At 50.1% G+C, this 5,177-nt stretch overlaps 1 protein-coding gene and 1 pseudogene across 4 annotated transcripts in view; both read right to left on the reverse strand.

Moving 5' to 3' along the window:
• The window catches only part of LOC129692252 (tRNA-dihydrouridine(20a/20b) synthase [NAD(P)+]-like), a 1,016-nt pseudogene extending 935 nt beyond the window's left edge, over positions 1-81 (reverse strand).
• Positions 1-5,177, reverse strand: part of Fgd5 (FYVE, RhoGEF and PH domain containing 5) — a 164,012-nt gene that overhangs the window by 49,288 nt on the left and 109,547 nt on the right. The gene's annotated exons all lie outside the window — the stretch shown is intronic.

Here is a 5,177-nt window from a genome sequence, read left to right on the forward strand (position 1 = left end):
CTTTCTTTCTTTCTTTCTTTCTTTCTTTCTTTCTTTCTTTCTTTCTTAACATACAGTGGTTGGTATGAAGTCACTCCTCATGTATATAAGTTGGTTTCAAATGTTGGAGATCAGCACAGTGGCTACATTCTGAGAGGAATGGGAAAAGGCCTGGGCAGCAACCTCTCTCTCCTTGCATGTAGGGTCTACAGCACCTAGGTGCCCCCAAACTTGCCCCAGGCTGACAAGGCCAGGCTTTGCTATGTTTAAGTGAATTACATGATGGATTTTTTTTTTTTTTGAAACATGGTCTGATGTGGCTGAAGATGACATTGAATTTCTGATCTTCTTGCCTCTGCCTTCCCCATTGCTAGGACTACAGGCATGTGCCACCACAGCTGGCTTATGTGGTAACTAAGAATCATACTTAGGGCCTCAAACATGCTAGGCAAATGCTCCTACCATCTGGGCCCCAGCACTAGACCATGCTCTCATGCTTACTCTATGATGTGTAAATAAAGATGAGAAATGGCTTGCTTTATAACAAGACTCTTTGGGGCCCTTTATTATTAAGGGGGAGGTGCTATGCCAGAGACTGTCCCACAGAAATGGCATAAGATACACATGGACATGTCTTCTAGAGAATGCAGAGCTCTGAGAGGCAAGCCTGATTGGCACTGTATTATGACACAGGCTAGGGAGCACTGGCTGGGACCAGTCCCTTAGGATGGCCCAGGTATGTCCAGAAACAACACAAGCTTCCCCTCAATATACAATCCCAAGGACTCCAAGGACTCCAGGATGCTGACATTAAGACCCAGCAAAGAGGGAACCTGCTTGAACTTCCTCATGACAAACTGTCCGGGCTCATGGTTGTCTACAGCATAAGCCACACGCAGAGCAGTAAGGGCACGTGTCTGTGGACAGTTCACAGCTCTTCACCAAGTGGAGGGTCTATCATGGGGCTGCGGAAATGTTCCGAGGTCATGTCTGACAAGAGACAGTGCTCAGGCAGCCAATGATTCCAGGGGTCCCTGCCCCAAGTTCCCCAGAACCCTTGCTCTAAGACAACATGATCCTCCCCCTCAGGTTTGGATCCAGCAGCAAAGCCACTCAGAAATCTAGAGACACACCAGGGAAATGGCTTGCTGATCATCCCCATTGTCACCAGTGGTTCTGGTGTCACATGGAGAGGGATAGGGATGTTGAAGAGGTACAAGTGCCCGCAGGACAATGAAGGAGACGAGGCAGCAGAGGTGCATGGCTTCCTGTGATGCAGTGGAGCAGGAGGGAGCTGCCTGAAAACTCTGAGAGGGAGCTCCGGGTCTGGCTACAGTTTGTGACAAAACGTCATCTTGGAACTCCATGCCCGAGGTAGCTAAGACCTGACCTCTCTTTCCTCTGACCTGCTGAAAGCCCTGAAGTGAGCCCTGATGGGCTTCAGCTCCTTCTTGGGAGACATAGGACTCAGATGCCACTGACGCCTACACGCACCCAGCAGCAGCTGTCCACCTCTCCTTCACTCAGCCCTTGGAAAACTACCTTCTGTTTGCCGCATCCACAGTTAGACAAGATGCTGTGTTTAGGTGGAATCCTGCAGAATGGCCCTCTGTGTCTGACCTCTTCACTTAGCAAAACGTCCTCTGACACCCTCAGTCCTAGAAATGGCAAGATCTCCTTCTTAAGGGCTGAATACTATTTGTTAAATCTCTGTGTGTGTAGGTCAGGAAACAACTTGTGGGAAACAATTCTCTCTTTCTACCATGTGGGACTCAGGGATCAAGCTCAGGCTATCAGGCTTTGCTACAAGTGCCCTTACCTGCTGAGATATTGTTGGGCCCATATTTCATTTTGTACCCTCTCTCTCTTCCCCCCCTGTGTGTGTGTGTGTGTGTGTGTGTGTGTGTGTGTGTGTGTGTGTGTTTATCTCCCATATTTTCTGTACCCATCCATCACAGACAGACAATAAATGGGCAGGCCTCTGGTTAAATGCTCTTAGCATGATTATAAAACTAGAGCTTGTAAATCCCCCTTCCAAGGTGCTACCTTCTGGAATCCTAGGACAGCAGTTATCACTGAGTTGCAAATTCCCCTTCTGGCAGCAGGAGGAGCCAGCTCACAGCTCTGTCTTGTCCCTGAATCTCACTTTGGTTCTAGAAGGTTCATCATTACTTCAAAAGCCAGTAGGTGTCTGGACTGCATGCCTTTCTCCTATAGACTCTCTCACCTTCCCATTCATGCTGTCTAGTGCTACGTCAACTTGACACAAGCTAGAGTCATTTAAGAAGAGGGAACGTCAATTAAGTAAAAAAACAAAAACAAAAACAAACAAACAAAAAAAAAAAAACCAGACTGGCCTGAAGGCAAGCCTGTGGTGCTTGTTCTTAATTAATGAGCGATGTGGGGGGCTCAGCCCACTGTGGGTGGTACCAGCCCTGGGCTGGTGGTCCTGGGTTGGATAAGAAAGCAGGCTAAGCAAGCCATAGGGAATAAGCCAGTAAGCAGTGCCCCTCTATGGCCTCTGTATTAGCTCCTACCTCAAGGTTTCTACCTCCAAGTTCCTATCTTGAGTTCCTGCCCTGTGATCCCTGGATGATGTAAACTGTTTGCTGAAATAAACACTTTCTTTCTCAAGTTGCTTTCGGTCAGTGTTTTTTCACAGCAATAAATAGCCTAACTAAGACCTCATGTAACCATGACCAGTTCTCTTACAAGGACAGCTCCCCTGCCCCAACCCCTGCTCCTGTGCCACTTGTATACCCCAACTCAGGCCTCAAACACCCCCCCAACCTCCCTCACACACAGCACCAGGGCTGCCTCAAGCTGTCCTGCCCCGCTGACTGCCACCTTTGGACTGGGAGACACATCACACTGAAAGATTGGTAAGATGGGTGTGCCAAGTGTAGTTTAAAGGTTATCAGGAGAAGAGATGTTGCTCTCCAGCTCCCCCGAGGCTGGAAACCCCATTAGCATCTTCAATGACATCTCACAGAGCAGAAGGTGCTGCCAAGGCTGACCTTCAGTGAGTGCACAGGGAGAGTGGTCATCAGGTGCCATCTGCCTGGGGCCTGGGGCAGAGTCTGGGATGTTGACTGTCTAACAGGCATTCAGGGATTGTGAGTATTTCCTATGTATATTGGATACTAAGCAGATCACTGCACGCAACAGCAGGAAGGAGGGAGCAAGGGGGACTGTGACCTGAGACCAATCAAACAGCTGGGGCCACTAGGTAGGGGACCCTCAGCATCCTTGTGCCCAGCTCCCTGCCCTGTCTGCCTATAAGCTCAACACTGTTGTGTGACACTCAGTCATTCTGGGAACCTCTGGACACTGTGAGTCCTCCTGGGCTCTCAAAACTAAGCTCTGAGATTATACTTTCTCCCTTGCCTATACTGCCTCAGAGCGTCTCTGTTGCAATAGCACAGACCACAGCCATTTCAGGTTCCTGGGAGCCAAGAGATGTCAGCCTCAGCAACGCTGCATGGAAGGGGTTCTCTGGTGTCTCCTCTATTAGCCTGCCATGTGCAGAGGTATGCCTTCATCAAGTTGCAGGGACGGAAGCCAATGTATTCAGTTACTCATCTGTTTACCTATCGATACCAACTGCTTTTTATGCACCATCCCATGTGCCCTCCTGGGGCTGCTCGAACACGGAAAGGCCAAACTCACACAAGTGAACAGAGATACAAAAACACAATTCCGGGATCAGGAAATGGGCAGGAACGCTGCAGCAAGAACAGCAGGAGGTGACGTTTAGCACAGAGGGCAGAGAGTGGAGGAAATGGCAAGTGCAAAGGTCCTGGGGTGGCTTAAGGGCAGGCAGCACTTAGTTCTGTATGCTCACTGTGCCTGGTCAAGGGCTGGTACTGCTTGACTTCATTTGGCATGTGGCTGAGATAAAGAGATAAAATGTGACACACCAGGGATCAACCTTTACCATCCACATCAGAGACACCAGAGAAAGAGAGAGCTGGTGGGCAGGGGGCGAGCTCGGTCTGTGATGTGTTGGGTCTCCGAATCTGTGGGCCCAGAAGGCCACAGCCATGAAGAAGGAAGAAGGAACTGGGAAGGGGCCAGGACTTGGGAAATGTCCCATATACAGAGGGGACATAGGAGGACAGCTGGAGAAATGAAAGGGGAAGAGACAGTGCCAGTGCCAGTGAAGCTTGTGGCGGGACCTCCCAAGGCTGGGGCCACCAGCACTGGGGCTGGCACTGAGCAGGGGGCTTTGTGTGGATATGGAGACAAGGCCTGGATCAGAGATAAGGTGAGAGTGTACAGAGTGATGCGGAGGCCAAGGAGATGGGTACATGTGAGGACGTTGGGAAGACCCTGGACATCTTCCCAGCACCATGTGTCTCTGGGCACGCCTCCCTACAGGTGTGAAACTCAGATGCCCCTTCATCAGGAAGGAAACTGGACTCTTCTGCACTGTGGGAATGCAAGAAGGCACCAAGATAAAACAAAACAAAACATAAACTGCATGAAAAGTCCAAACAGAAAATTGTCACACAGTGGGGCAGCCCCGCTTCTGGATGCAGACTCGGTGGCTCTGGGGCTGTGGGAGACAGCCTCACTGCTCGCTGTTGGCTCACAGTCGGATCAGGAGGCAGAAGCCGCCCAGTGTATAGACGGAAGGTAGTCTAGCTAGACGGCAGGGCATCACTTGCCTGTGAAAAGGAAGAGACTTCTGAGGCCCTACTGCACAGCTGGACCTTGTGAAAAAAGCCACACTGGTGGTCGCAGGAGGCAGCACCATCCACTCCTCACATTCACAGACACAGAAGGCAGCAGAGCGCGTGCCAGGGGCTGGAGAGCGGGAGTCGAATGAGATGGAGCGTCTGCTTGGGGAAGTGGAGAGACTCTGCAAACGAATGGTGGAGGAGTCGACACAAACTGAGCGTGCGTAATACCACTGACCTGTTCATGCTTAGGAGGCTGAGCCCAGGAAATACAGCTCAGGAGTGAAGATTTGCCCAGTGTGTGCCATGCCCTGGGTTTAGTCCCCATCACCACACATGCAGTTGTGCATTTAAATTAAATTGCAGTTTAATGCATTTAAAGCCATGTGTTGTGCATTTCATTGGAACATTGGAACATGTTCCAAAACAGAAAGAAAGAAAGAAAGAAAGAAAGAAAGAAAGAAAGAAGGAAGGAAGGAAGGAAGGAAGGAAGGAAGGAAGGAAGGAAGGAAGGAA

The sequence above is a fragment of the Psammomys obesus genome, unplaced genomic scaffold (assembly GCF_907164565.1).
Source record: "Psammomys obesus unplaced genomic scaffold, mPsaObe1.curated_primary_1811, whole genome shotgun sequence".
Lineage (NCBI taxonomy): Eukaryota > Metazoa > Chordata > Mammalia > Rodentia > Muridae > Psammomys > Psammomys obesus.